Raw genomic sequence first — 15,606 nt, forward strand, 5'->3', positions numbered from 1 at the left:
AACCTATTATAGTTTATCATTGTTACATTTTTGGCTAAAGTGTAAATGCATATCCTCTATGGAATGATTTTAATACTTAGTTGCGGATTCTAAATAAACGCATACAGAGACTAAAATCCCCTCATTTATACCTCAGCGTTTAATAATGAAACAGACAGAAAATAAAAGGTTGTAAAGACAAAATACACAGGACACGACACTTTCGCCAAAATAAAGAGGCAAACAAAACAGACTACACAGACAAACATGGTGAGCTGATATTTAACTATTCTTCTTATTATTATTACCTCCGTCTCCAATCCCGTTCTCCACTCACCGAACACACAACCCCGAGTGAGTGAAAACATGCTGCTTTTATGCAGCTTTACCAAGACTCGATTGCTAATCAATCATTCAGTTGGAGTCTCGGTACAACTGCACGTGAATTAATAAAGTGCAATTCACATATTATTACATTTTACCTGCACGTGAAGTGCTGTGCAATCCTTGTGCCTAAATACAAATATACATTTTAAACAACTTGTGTTCCACAGACCCATTTATATCCTGTGTACCAATGACTATACACCAACATTAACACACAACACGCAACATACAACACAAAATACACACAGGGGAGGGGCAACATTGCCACAGTAACCCCTACTGATCTTGTGACCACTGACAAGCAACCAGACTGTTTTACCGATTCCATAATCTCCTGATTGTGATACTCGGTATCATTAGGTAAGTATTCACATCTCAGCTGGGTTGCCCAATTTTTTTTAGAGACATCCATTTTCTTGTTTACAGTGTATAGTGTTTTGATTTCCCTCTTAGACTGCATATAGTGACATGACATAATCACTGCACAGCACTGTGTGCATAGCGAATAGTACATCCAGGCACACAGTAGAGCTGTACAGTTTCGTTAATAGGATTTTTTACAAAATTAGTACAAAATACAAATAATTATGAAATATTGTAAAAATTGGGCGAATTTCATGATTTCCGTGCAGCCGGAGTAGGGGTCTCATCTGTGTAAGATTTGGGAGGGAGGGATTTCCTAATTCGTATTTGATATTTACAATCACTGTTGACTCAGGTAGCCAGCGTGTAACTAGAAGTGTGTGATTAGAAGTATGCACAGAACAGGCTAACAGATTCCCCGGGGTGATGAAAGCAGCTGTAAACTTGACCTGCTCTGTTGTTACTGAGGGGTTTGGGTTGTAGCGATCTGTTAGCAATGCACTTAACTCTTGCCAAAGTTTGATGAAGCAACAAGATATCTAACCAGTCTCTCCTCATATTCAGTCCATTGCTCAAGCTAGCTAGTAAACACTGCCATTTCTTTATTATACTTCTCCGCAGTCTCATATGCTGTTTCTCCTCGTCACCAGTGATGTTGTAACTCACCAATGAAGATGTTAATCGAATAGAGCTGTAACACAGGCCTTTATTCAGTGACATGCGTCTTTACAGCAGGCATCCATCTTAACTCTGCCCCCTTATATAATCCCCACAATATGGTATTAGCCATTTCACCTTACATGGGATGCACTCTTAAGAGATTGTTCCAGTTTATTATAATGTGTCCTGCAAAGAGGGTACTCATATACATAATTGACGGCTACAATTATTACCATATAGCAATCAAATTGGATAGAGAATTCTGTGCAAAATCTTTACAAGCTCAGATACTATGACTACAACTGTGTCTAAGAGGATAGTCAATTACATACTCTGCACTAATTAACACTTCCAGATATTGTGAGATTTATTTTTACCTTGCAATCAAATTCAACGACAGCTCTTAGATGTTTTGATTACAAACGAACTTGCTTTTTTAAATTGAGTATGCTAATGAGGACATGTCCATAATCTAGCTGAAATAAGATATGCATATCTACCCCAGTGTACTTAATGTATGCACAGGATTCATACAAAAATATCTGCTTGCTGAAAGGAATGCCAACAAAGAATTTCAAATCCATGTTCTTATCTCTTGTTAGCACTCGCAATATATGTACTGGTCCCTCTTCTGTTGAAGACCATCCCTGTTTTTCTCCCCAGTTTAGAATGTATAATTATGTTAGCTGAGATATTAACCTAAAAGAGGTGAAGTGGCAGCTGCTTCTTGGTACTGCATCACTTCATGCATTGTAGTTCAAACTCACTCCAGTGGTCTAGCTGCAATCGTGTGACAGACAGAAGTGATGTCCGTGCGAACTGTGGCTTAAATTGAGATGAAATCAAAGGTTTTATAATATACAAGGCCCCCCAAGTGGTCTTTTTAATTAACTGTAGCTAACACAATAGTTCCATAAATGTTCTGCACCCTGCACGCCCATTCATTATATAATGTAGGTCTCAAGACCGACTTTCAGACTTGCATTGTGTTCCTTCACTGGCTTATTTCCTGTCAATAACCAATCACCTTCTTCCCCTATTGACTGACATGCTTTCAGCCAGTAACATGATCCTATAGACACATGGTAAAAGGACCAAGGACATAAAACAGTGACAGTCTTCCTGGAAGGCAATGCAAGCAAACTAAGAGTAGGGTTACAATATGACCCCATGTACATTAGGACAGTTTGGGACAGTTCAGGCTTCTCAACTCACACCTCAATGCATTTTGAGGTGCATTTTGAGTCCTCCTATGAAAGGTATCTTAGACAGTTAAAATGTACCAGGATGCACTGGGGTGTTAGCTGGAAAGCCTAAACTGTATAGCTGATACATTCAGTTCATGAAATAGCATATGTTCGTATCCACTAGTTTCTCAACATTTATAAATGCTGTAAAAACATATAAGAAACACATGAAACAGAATAAATGTTATAATATAATTATGTCAAATACATCAGATTTAGAGTGTTTACCCTTTTTTATTAGCTGTAAACAAGTTCCTGTGATGTTTTGTTTCTGCTTTTGTCTCTGCCCTTTAGACACTAAATGCCCCCTCAGTGACGACACACACAACAAAAAAACCCACCAAGAAGTGTGTGCCAGTGGAAGGCTGATAAAAAAAAAAAACAGGCAGGCACTTCTAACAAAGTGATTGATCTTTTTAATTCATGAAGTTACATTTATAAACACTGGTATTGGGCGTGACTCCCATATCCTGCTGATAATAGCAGTTATTCATAGATGGGCGTATTACTGCTGACTATTAGCATACCCTCTAGTCATTGTTGAATTATTCCCCTGCAGTAACACTAGATTTTGATTAAATGATTTCAAGGTTCTTGGTTCTGAATCTAATGATGGATCACATTAAAGTCCCAAGTCAACTGGTAAAGGCATGATACTTTATATATTATCTTCACAGGCCTTCTGACAAACATCTTTTGCAGTTAGTGCTATTCTAATGAAATTGTCAGCATTCACAAGCACAGTATTCACAAAACAGACACCGTTAGACGATAAACTACAGGGAGTTCAAATCCAAAGATAAATTCAGGCCTGCATGTACCTACAGTACACTTCAGAACAATTCTATTCTAATCAATATTTCTAATCTTTAAACATGTGGCACACATTAAACATTTAGGTAAAGGCATAGCCATGTGGTCTGCAGGGTGAGTCATACAGTCAGAGAAGCACAGGTTCCAGATAAAGGCATAATCATGCAGTGTGCAGGGTGAGTCATACAGTCAGAGGAGCGCAGGTTCCAGGTAAAGGTATGATCATGCAGTGTGCAGGGTGAGTCATACAGTCAGAGGAGCGCAGGTTCCAGGTAAAGGTATGATCATGCAGTGTGCAGGGTGAGTCATACAGTCAGAGGAGCGCGGGAAAGTATATAAAGGCACTCTGAGCCATTCATGCACTAGGGTGTAGCAGCAGTAGTTTAGTGTGTCCCGTGTGTAGTAGTTTAGTGTATCCCGTGTGTAGTAGTTTAGTGTATCCAGTGTGTAATAGTTTAGTGTATTCAGTGTGTAGTAGTTTAGTGTATCCAGTGTGTTGTAGTTTAGTGTATCCAGTGTGTAGTAGCAGTAGTTTAGTGTGTCCCGTGTGTAGTAGTTTAGTGTATCCAGTGTGTAGTAGTTTAATGTATCCAGTGTGTAGTAGTTTCGTGTATCCAGTGTGTAGATGCAGTAGTTTAGTGTATCCAGTGTGTTGTAGTTTAGTGTATCCAGTGTGTAGTAGTTTAGTGTATCCAGTGTGTAGTAGTTTAGTGTATCCAGTGTGTAGTAGCAGTAGTTTAGTGTGTCCAGTGTGTAGTAGTTTAGTGTATCCAGTGTGTAGTAGTTTAGTGTATCCAGTGTGTAGTAGTTTAGTGTATCCAGTGTGTAGATGCAGTAGTTTAGTGTATCCAGTGTGTTGTAGTTTAGTGTATCCAGTGTGTAGTAGTTTAGTGTATCCAGTGTGTAGTAGTTTAGTGTATCCAGTGTGTAGTAGTTTAGTGTATCCAGTGTGTTGTAGTTTTAGTGTATCCAGTGTGTAGTAGTTTAGTGTATCCAGTGTGTAGTAGTTTAGTGTATCCAGTGTGTTGTAGTTTAGTGTATCCAGTGTGTAGTAGTTTAGTGTATCCAGTGTGTAGTAGTTTAGTGTATCCAGTGTGTAGTAGTTTAGTGTATCCAGTGTGTAGTAGTTTAGTGTATCCAGTGTGTAGTAGTTTAGTGTATCCAGTGTGTAGTAGTTTAGTGTATCCAGTGTGTAGTAGTTTAGTGTATCCAGTGTGTAGTAGTTTAGTGTATCCAGTGTGTAGTAGTTTAGTGTATCCAGTGTGTAGTAGTTTAGTGTATCCAGTGTGTGTATCCAGTGTGTAGTAGTTTAGTGTATCCAGTGTGTAGTAGTTTAGTGTATCCAGTGTGTAGTAGTTTAGTGTATCCAGTGTGTTGTAGTTTAGTGTATCCAGTGTGTAGTAGTTTAGTGTATCCAGTGTGTAGTAGTTTAGTGTATTCAGTGTGTAGTAGTTTAGTGTATTCAGTGTGTCGTAGTTTAGTGTATCCAGTGTGTAGTAGTTTAGTGTATCCAGTGTGTAGTAGTTTAGTGTATCCAGTGTGTAGTAGTTTAGTGTATCCAGTGTGTAGTAGTTTAGTGTATCCAGTGTGTAGTAGTTTAGTGTATCCAGTGTGTAGTAGTTTAGTGTATCCAGTGTGTAGTAGTTTAGTGTATCCAGTGTGTAGTAGTTTAGTGTATCCAGTGTGTAGTAGTTTAGTGTATCCAGTGTGTAGTAGTTTAGTGTATGTGTAGTAGTTTAGTGTATCCAGTGTGTAGTAGTTTAGTGTATTCAGTGTGTAGTAGTTTAGTGTATCCAGTGTGTTGTAGTTTAGTGTATCCAGTGTGTAGTAGTTTAGTGTATCCAGTGTGTAGTAGTTTAATGTATCCAGTGTGTAGTAGTTTAGTGTATCCAGTGTGTAGTAGTTTAGTGTATCCAGTGTGTAGTAGTTTAGTGTATCCAGTATGTAGATGCAGTAGTTTATGTCTCAGTGTCCAGAAAGCTTCAATCTGGTAAGTGAACAATTTCTGGTTTCTCAAAATGCACAGAAGGCAGAACGATGGAAGAATGCAGTAAACATTCACCCATGACCCATTTAGACATTGATTCAGTCAATAAGTGTTTTCTGAAGCTCACTGGGTCTGGCAAACAGTTAGTTGGGCTTTGAAGCACCCCCCCCAGCTTAATGGGGAACATTACTCTATTAGTGATAGGGAACCTGCAACAAGACATCAATTAAACCCTCATAATAGCTTGTATAACACCCCCACACAAATACCATCTCCCAATGAATAATACATCAGCCCCCTTTAAGCTATGTGAACCTGGACAATGAAAATAGCTTTTAATGTCTTCAGTGTTGTAAAAAGGAGCACTTAACCTGCATTTTATGAAACTCAAATAGTCATCAGCCATTGTCTTTTTTCTCGTTCCTTGAATTTTATTGATCTCTGCAGCTTGGTATTTCATTTAGGGATACCGAGAAATACAATAGTTGAATCTCCAAGAACACTCTCGCTTGGACTTGTTCTGAAGAGTTGTGAATCCAGCAGCTGTTGTATTTTAATATGCAATCCAAAATCTATATTGAATCACTGTGCAAAAGTGTTTTCCCTTTGATGATAATATAGGAACATAAGAAAGGTTACAAATGAGAGGAGGCCATTCAGCTTATCTTGCTTGTTTGGTTGTTAGTAGCTTATTGATCCCAGAATCTCATCAAGCAGCTTCTTGAAGGATCCCAGTGTGTCAGCTTCAACAACATTACTGGGGACTCTCACAATTCACTATGTAAAAAAGTGCCTCCTATTTTCTAGAGCAGCAATATCCTTTTTGTAGTGAAGTGACCAGAACTAATGCAAGACAAAAGATTTAAGTGCCTTTGAACAGGGTATGGTAGTATGTGCCAGACGTGCTGGTTTGAGTGTGTCAAGAACTGCAACGCTACTGGGTTTTTCATGCTCAGCAGTCTCCCGTGTGTATCAAGGATGGTCCACCACCCAAAGGACATCCAGCCCACGGCAGGCCAGTGGTCAAAAAGGGCTCATTGATGAAAAAGGCCAAAGGAGGCTGACACGAATTGTGCAGAGCAACAGACGGGCTACAGTTAGTCAACTGACAGTCCAGTACAACATTGGTGCCGAAAGACCTATAAAAGAATGCACAACTCATCCTATCTTGACACGAATGGAGTATGGCAGCCGACGACCTAACAGAGTTCCACTTCTTTCAGCAAAACACTAGAAACTGCGGTTGCAGTGGGTTAAGGAACAAAAACACTAGATGCTGGAGGACTGGAAAAACATTGCCTGGTCTGATGAATCCCGGTTCCTGCTGTTTCACGCTGATGGGAGGACTAGGGTATGGAGAAAAACACATGAGTCATGCATCCGTCATGCCACGTGTCAACATTGCAGGGTGGTGGTGGTGGTGGTGGTGGTGGTGTGGTGGTGCGGGATGTGTTTTCATGGCACACATTGGGCCCCTTGATAAAAGTGGAGCAATGTTTGAATGCCACAGGTATCTGAACATCATTGCCAATCAGGTGCAACCCTTCATCGCAGCAGTGTATCCATCTGCTAATGGATTTTTTCAGCAGGATAATGCCCCATGCCACAAGGCTAGGATTGTCCAGGAATGGTTCCACGAACATGACAGTGAATTCAGCTTACTGCAGTGGCCTGCCTAGTCACCAGATCTCAATCCAATTGAGCATCTGTGGGATGAGATGGAACGAGCTATTCGAAGTAGAGATCCACAGCCAACTACCAGCCAACTTGACACAACTGTGGTCAACATGGGCCAGCATCCCTGTGGAACGGTTTTGACCCTGTTGAGTCCATGCCCCAGTGAACTGAAGCTGTTTTGAGGGCAAAAGAGGGTGCAATATATTAAGAAAGTGTTCCTAATGTTTTGTACACTCAGTGTAGAGATGAGAACATGTTTTTTTTTTTTTTTAATTATTTTTTATTTGAACAATGAAAACAAAAATGCTGCTAATAATGCCCCTCAACCTTCAGCCAGCGCTGCGCCACTGGCACACGGAATAAAAGACAATGCCAGGTTGCTAAATGCAGTAAAAACAGAACTTTTGTTGTCTGTGCCCGTTGTGAAAAGGCGGTCTGTGGCAAATGCACTGGTACAGTAGTGAAAAGTGTGTTTTCTGCGTAGATTGTACTAGGAAAGCTGTAATAGAACTCTAAACAGACAGACAGAGCCTTTGAACACTGTTTCACTGAAAGTTGCACAAGTTATGTATATTTTTGTTTTATGGTATTTTTATAACTAGTTATTTATGTTGTATAATTGTATATGTGCATACAGCTTTCTACATCTGTTTACACAGAAGTTTATTGCATAAAGTTTATTTTATTACAGTTTTTCATGTTTTTGTATATGTGCTCTTTTTGAAAAAATAAGAAAAAAGTTAGTAATTTTCAATGTAAATATGATGTTTCTGCTCTGAAAATGTTATGTATGATGTTCATAAATAAAAATGTTAAGTTGTATCCAATTGTTTGTTTTTCATTTTCTTATTGAAGCCATTTTAAAATGGAGCTGCACATTTTGCAGGTGTGGCAGCTGTGTGTAGTCTATGTAATCTCTGCGGTTCTAGCGTTAATGCAGATTAGGAAGAGCAGAATACCTAATACTGACCCCTGGGGTACTCCACTGGTGACCTCGTTCCATCCTGAGGTGTCTCCTCTAATCAGTACTTTCTGTTTTCTACATGTTAACCACTCCCTAATCCATGTGCATGCATTTCTTTGAATCCCTACTGTAGATTATTTTCAGTTTGAGAAATAATCTTTTATGCAGGATTTTGTCAAAAACTTTCTGGAAATAAAAATAAACCATGGCATATGCTTTGTAATTATCCATTGTCGATGTTGCATCCTCAAAAAGGTCAAGCAGGTTAGTTAGACACGATCTCCTTTCCTAAAACCATGCTGACTGTCTCCCAGGATACTGTTACCATATAGGCAATTTTCCATTTTGGATCTAATTATAGTTTCCATAAGTTTACATATAATAGAAGTCAGGCTTATTGGTCTGTAGTTACCTGGTTCGGTTTTGTTTCCCTTTTTGTGGATCGGTATTATGTTTGCAATTCTCCAGTCTGTCAGTTCAACCGCATCTCAAGAGACTGCTAAAGATATTTAAAACTAGAGAGGAATAGGTCGACATGTGGAGCATGTTGTCCGCATCCTCCTTTGTAAAAACTTGTAATTTTTTTTATATATAATTGTTTTTTTCTTCATCTATGATGTTGCCATTTGTATTAGACATTTTACTTCCTCCTTGAATGTTCTTTTGCAGTTATAATATTGGAAAAACTTTTTGGAATTGGTTTTAGCCCCATTGGCAACGATCATTTCTATCTCTCTCTTGACTTTCTAACTTCCTTTTTGACATGCGCTTGCTGTTTCAAGTACTCTTTCTGTGTTTTTTTGTTTTGTTTTGTGCCTCTAGTACCACATTTTTGAAAAATAGCCATCCTTTCTCTGTGGATGTTTTCTCTGTTTTACTCCAATATAGTTTGCCTTTTTAAAACTATGAACCTTAGCTTTAGTCGTTACTTTTTGGGTTTTAAAAAGCACTTCAAATGAAACCATGTTGTGATCTAAGTTTGCCAATGGTTCTCTGACCTCTGTTTTAGTTATTTTGTCTTTGTTATTGGAAAATCAAGGCATCGAGTCGGTGCCTTGACGAATTGTGTTAGGAAGCAGTCATTTGTTATTTCTACCATTTCAATTTCGGCTGTCGTGTTCCCATTTTATATGGGGGAAGTTGAAATCCCCCATTAGTATGGCTTCTCCTTTACTACATGCATTTCTATTTTGCTTGTTGTCTGAATTTGTCAATCTATAGCATGCCCCTATTATTATTATTATTCAATTTAAATTTTTGTCCATTATTCTGACCCATATTGATTTTGCATTTTTTTCTTCCAGATTTAACACCTGGGATTCAAAACTATTTTTGATGTTATAGCGCTACCCCTCTGCCTCTTCTGTCCTGCCTGTCTTTCCTATACAGTGTATACCGACTAATGTTATATTCGTCTCCATCCCTCTCGGATAACCAAGTTTCTGTATCACCTATCACCTGATAGTTACTTGTTAGTGCAGTAGCTTCAAGTTCTAAATTCGTTTTTGAGACTTCTAGAATTTAGATAAATAAAAGTAACAGTTATCTTACCTGGGTTGTTGCCCTTGTTTTGATGTGGTCTCCCTTCTGTTTTTTTGTTGATTTCTCCCCCTTTCCGTTCTAATTTAACCCTTTGCGGTCAATTTATTCAGCGCTTGTCAGGCCCGTCGGGTCCAATTTATTTTCACACATGCCGTTTACTTTACACGCGCTGTTTAAAATTTTTTTTTTCAGTGTAAAACAGGTTTAACCCTTTCCACTCCTATGTCGGACCAGGTCTGACATTATGATTTTCCCTTCCCAGTCCGATGCCGAGCCATTTCCAACATCATCAAAAAGACGTAAAGCACAGGTTTATAGTCGTTTTATCTCCGGAAAAAGCAGAGAAAATGGATGAATGAGACTGATAGGAGCCGAATGAAGCCGAAAAAAGGGGGACGTGTGAGCAATAGAGCTAGCAGCTGCACAGCAGAGATAAGATGGACACAAACAAAGGAGATAGCTGCTTTCGCATCCAGCGCTCAAAGAATATCACAGACATTTGCAGAGCTTTTTGAGATGCTATAGTAATAAAATAATGACTTGGATCTCATTATTGAGAAGTTTGGTGATAAAACGAGTGACCAGGAGAGAATTTATCAGCATGCACATCTATAAAGAGGTATGTGGAAAATACAGTGAACAAGGGGTGGGGCTTCTATTGGTTGATTTTATTTTATATAAAAAATAAAACTACACGATTAAATTATTATTTTTTTAAATCTACGATCAACTCTTTAGTTGACTGCCTTGCTTCTGTGTGTGTGTGTGTGTGTGTGTGTGTGTGTGTGTGTGTGTGTGTGTGTGTGCGTGCTTTTTCAGTTCCGCCCCTTTGTCTCAAAATGGCGCCGAGTTTGAATCTAAAAGTAATCTGCTGGCCTGAGTTTCAGCTTGTTATCAGAAAAAGACAGCAGTTAGAATTTAAGCTGTAGTCATTTCCCAAGTTACTGTATTTTCTGTATTTAAAGCAGTTAAAGATTGAATTTCTTTTTACTGCTTCTAAACTGCTCTGCACTTTTCCACAAAGCACTTCTCTCCATTCAGCCGCTGTTTTCAATGTCGACCCAGGGGACTGGAATACTTTAATGTCATGTCATGTGGTTGCAAACAGCTTCAACTATTATAAAAGTTAGTAAAAGCACAGTAAAGTGTAATAAAGCTTATTGAAAGCTTGGTAAGGTGTAAGATTATTTTTATAAAGTTTGTACTGCACAATAAAGGGTTTATATAAAAACCCATACGTGGAAGATTTATGCATTAAATTCTGTCTTGTCTTATTCTTCTGTGTCACGCAAGTACAGTTTTGATAATGTCTATTCTTAGCTTACTGTCAGGGGCATGGGATGAGCAGAGACAGAATCTCACAGTAACCCAGAATACCGATGAAAACCTATTGTGCAAAGCTGAAAACAACTGGAGTCATGCTGCCCTGTCTTCCATTCTCACAGTATATTATCTGTTTCTTATCTGCATATTTTTTGCTTAATTATATATTTCTGAGAGCTACGCATGTAGAAATGAAACTACTTATTAACCACCATACTTGGAAATTGTTTGTATTTGAAATGCTGCATGTCTTGTGCTTGAGGGATGAAACTCTCTTATGTATAAAGGAAGACTCAACCCAGTGCCTGGTGCTCAGGAGTCCATTCTACTAAGACCGGAGCTCGCTGCTCTGTTTGTATTCTATTACTACAATAAACTGACCTTACTTTTAATACCTTTACATATTAGTGGTGTGTGTTTTTCTTACATAAGGCATAGACAAACAGTTACCATGGTAAGCTTTGATAAGGCTTTACTGTTCTATTTAGCTTAGCAGCAAAACAGGCAGCAACTATAAAAGTCTGGGGTGTCTGGCAGCAGAGACCACTGACTGGCCACAGTGAAGATGATGTGGTATCCAGGTACAATTTTCAGCAAGTTAACCAGGTGCTGTGCTGTCACGTCCAAGGCTGGCTTTGCTGCACAATCAAATGATTTCACACAGAGAACCAATTTAATGCATGGATGCCTTCCAACTCAAGGGCCTGCAGTAGCGAACAAATCCCATTTCTCTGGGGAGCAGAGTCAAGTCTCATTTAAACAGGGGAGATGAAGAAGGGAGCTTTCATTTAAGACCCTCTTGTGTTTATGTTGCTCATTAGTTTCTGTGATAGATCAAGGATGGCTCTTGATAAAGTTCTTTCTGCAAGAGTCTCCAACTAGAGGGCTCCCCACTTTTAGGTTTTCTGCTGAGAGGGTTGTGAATATAGGTACTATTTTACAGCACAAATCACAGTACTGCAGTTGCAGGCAGTATAATGTACCCCCACTGACCTACCAGCTACGCTCACTGGCATATCAACCCATTGAATTGAATGGAGAGGCTAGGGCTGGAAGTGAACTGCAAACCTTTACAGACAAAAGTCTTATAATTGAACTAAAGAGCAATCTTTGTAGTCGAGTAGTAGGTGTATTATACTGTTGTCAGTATTATCAACTCATCAGCCGCTTGGAGGAGATGCATTACAATGGCCTATCAATATATACAGCAGGTCAGTGTTATCAACTCATCAGCCGCTGGGAGGAGAGCCATTACAATGGCCTATCAGTATATACAGCAGGTCAGTGTTATCAACTCATCAGCCGCTGGAAGGAGATCCATTCCATTCTCCCCCCCTTTTAATCAAAGGTCGTCCTCGAGTGTAAACACAAGTCCACCGAGGCTCAGGGAGGTTCAATGTGAGGCTCGTCACCATGACCACTCGCTGTGCCCCAGGATCCAGAGCAACTTTAGAGAGAATCACGTGTCTCACAAGCCAGTATACATGCTGCAGCTTATAATGCAAGCACAGATATTAATACCTGTTTCAGAATTCTTATATAATGGCTTGGCAATGAACTACAAACCTCAAAGTTCAAAGACAAATGGCATACCCTTCAACTAAAGACAATGCTTTCTCTGAGAGGTAAGGGCATGTCTAATGCTAAGTATTATTAACATGCTTGGAGGAGATCCACTAGAAATGGTATCACTCAGGGACCATTGCTTCTATACAATAGATAGCCTATGCCATATAAACAAATGACAAACAATAAACAGTTAAAATAAAGCTTGACAGTGTCTGATGCTGTACTTCCCCTATGAAGGAAGGTCACTCAAGCTGTCCTACTTAAACTGAAAATACTGTGGCTAGACTTGGTGTGGGGGTACCGACAGCAAATAAAATACAATCAACTCATACTCTGAAGTTGTTTTTATTGAATACAAAAAGGTGAATTTAAAAGGGGAAGTTGCTAGCTATATGTGTGTGTGGTCACCGGTTCACACCCAGTCTCCACCCAGTTACAGCAGTACCGTGACTAGGAGCTCATAGATTGGCTGCAGCCGATCATCAGGGTTAAAAGGAGGAAGAGACTAACAGTTGTTAGCCTACTTGTTTTATGTACTGTATAATAAATACAAATTACTGTATGAAATAACTGGAAATTGCTTTTAATTTACTTGGATCTATTAACCATATTTGTTGCTAATTATCGAGTAATTAAATTAGTAAGCATTACAAACAATTACTTAAAATCACTTCTCTGCATAAATCTCCTAAATAATTTGATTGCTCAAATTTGAAATTACTATTAATTGCAGTGAATTTATTTCAACTGATGCAAATGTGTGGTATGCACTGATCGAGTCTGTCTCTCTGTCTGTCTTAAAGAACAGAAGAAAAAGTATGAAGAAGAGGGGGCCGTTCTTCCCATCAGTGCTGATCTGGTTCCGAGTAGCTGATTGATCTAAAAAATGAGTCAGGTCTGAAAAGATCCCTATGATTCAGCACCAACAACATGGCAAGGTAACACATTCCTTACCCTCACCATTGGGTGAAGTGGTCCTTCCCTCTGCCCTGAGTCTGTCTCCGCTCAATTTCCAACTGTGTGTCACTTGGTCTTGGTTTCTGTTCTCTGTTAAAGTGTTGTCACAATCTACCTTCATTTTGCTCCAATCTTCACAAAAATTTCAACATACTCTCCTAGCCTCTTGCACACACTTTGAATGGCATCTATCCGGTTTTTTACAAATATTTGTAGAATTTGCTGAGCATTTCTCCAGATTAATGAAACAATGTACACGTGATATACAGCCAGATGGATGAACGGACATACAGACACCCCTATGTATACTCCAGAATCCAATTCTCTCAATAACTTACACTAAATAATGTTAATATCAAGTTTCATGACAACTGGAGAAGCGGTTCTCCAAATACATGCAAAAATGACCGATTAATATACAGAAGAATAGATGTACAGACAGTCAGTCACCTCTGTATGTATCCAGAATCTGATATTCTCAATAACTAATGCTAAATAATGATAATACTAAGTGTCATGAGAATTGGACACGTGGTTCTCCACATATATGTAAAATGTGTGAAGTGTAACGTTCGTACGTACAACAGCCGCCCGCCACTGTGTCCCCTGCAAAGTGAGGTAATAATGGACACACAAACACACACACTCCTCTCTTTGAGCTACATTTTGAAGTCCACTGTCACAGCTAATGTGAATTTAATTAAAATGTGAGTTTTTTTTCCGGTTGACTGAGCTATAGCTTCAACTCCTCAGCCCATGTAAAGTCTGTATGGACAGCTTTTACCTGCGTGTAGAAAAATGAATAGCTTTTAGTTCAAACCAATCACTGGCTAATGCAGTTTATATTCGGCAGGTAGAGTGATTTGCTATTGGACGTATTTAACAACCAATCATTTTTTATTTTCAACTACATTTTTACAGCATGAGTGTTTGGCATCCTCTTGTGGTCAGTTGAAATACTGCATTTATTACCTTCTAAAACTGTTTTTGAAAAATAAATTTTTTGGACATAACCTTTATTTATGATTAATTTGTGAAGTACACGGACTGTAATGAAAAATGTGAATGTTAATGTCCAACAGTGTAATTTGGCATAATGTATGACAGTCTACCTTGAATGCTCTGATTTAAAATTATATTAGCTTAAAAAAGTACAGTAACATCAAATGTTATTCATTTTAAGTCATTTCATTCAAGCCATGTTACATTTGAACCTAAAACACCCCAAAGCCTGTGTTCCCTGCATGTGTCTCCCTTGGTAAAGGCACGCGGTGTGCAGCTGAGTCCTGCAGTCGGGGGAGTGCAGGTTACTGGCTGTGTCAAGTCTTCTCAGGGGATTCTAGAGGGAGCATTGGCTCTGGCAATGGGTTTGGGAGGCAAAAGCGGCAGGAACTGTTTCTCCTCACAAAGCTAAATTGTAAAAGTGAATGCAGCTAACAAAATAAATCTTGTATAGGTCTCAATTCTGCAGATTTGAAAGAAACATGAAATCTGGCGTACACTAGTTTTAAAGAAAGTTATCAGTTTGCTTACTTGCACTTCCTAGATCATTTGTCTTTCGCAGTGTCTTTGGGGCCAAGGTTCTTACTGGCTGCAACGCATGTCAGGAGAAGCCTTTGGTTGGTTAAAGACAGGGTTTTGAAAATATAGCGTCACACATCCCCAAGTTTAAATAATGTACCGGTCATTGTTCTTCATTGTTAACATTCTAACAACTTTTATCCTTTAAAGTCTGTTTCAAAACGGCCACTCTAGTGCACTGGGGTTTGAGATCTGTTCTCTAAATCACTGCAGAAACAGCGATAAAAAAAAGCGCACTGGCTTTTCTGTTCCGTACCACATCATGGATCGTCATTGCCGTGTTACCTGCGTGACAATGTGGACATTAATCCTTACACTATCTGTGCACTAGAGTGGCCATTTTGAAAAAAGCTTTGAAACAGACTTTAAAGTTGTAAGTGTAAAAAGTTGTCAGGATGTTAACAATGAAAATGACAGGTGTGTTATTTAAACAGTTGTAGCAGCATGTGGGGACGTGTAACACTATATTGTTAAGAACCTGCTGCTTACTCTTTAACAGTGTAGTACCAGATGTCTGTTTTAAAAGGAAAGCACACGTGTTTCTTTAAATAAATCTG

This window comes from Polyodon spathula, chromosome 41 (assembly GCF_017654505.1).
Source record: "Polyodon spathula isolate WHYD16114869_AA chromosome 41, ASM1765450v1, whole genome shotgun sequence".
Classification (NCBI taxonomy): domain Eukaryota; kingdom Metazoa; phylum Chordata; class Actinopteri; order Acipenseriformes; family Polyodontidae; genus Polyodon; species Polyodon spathula.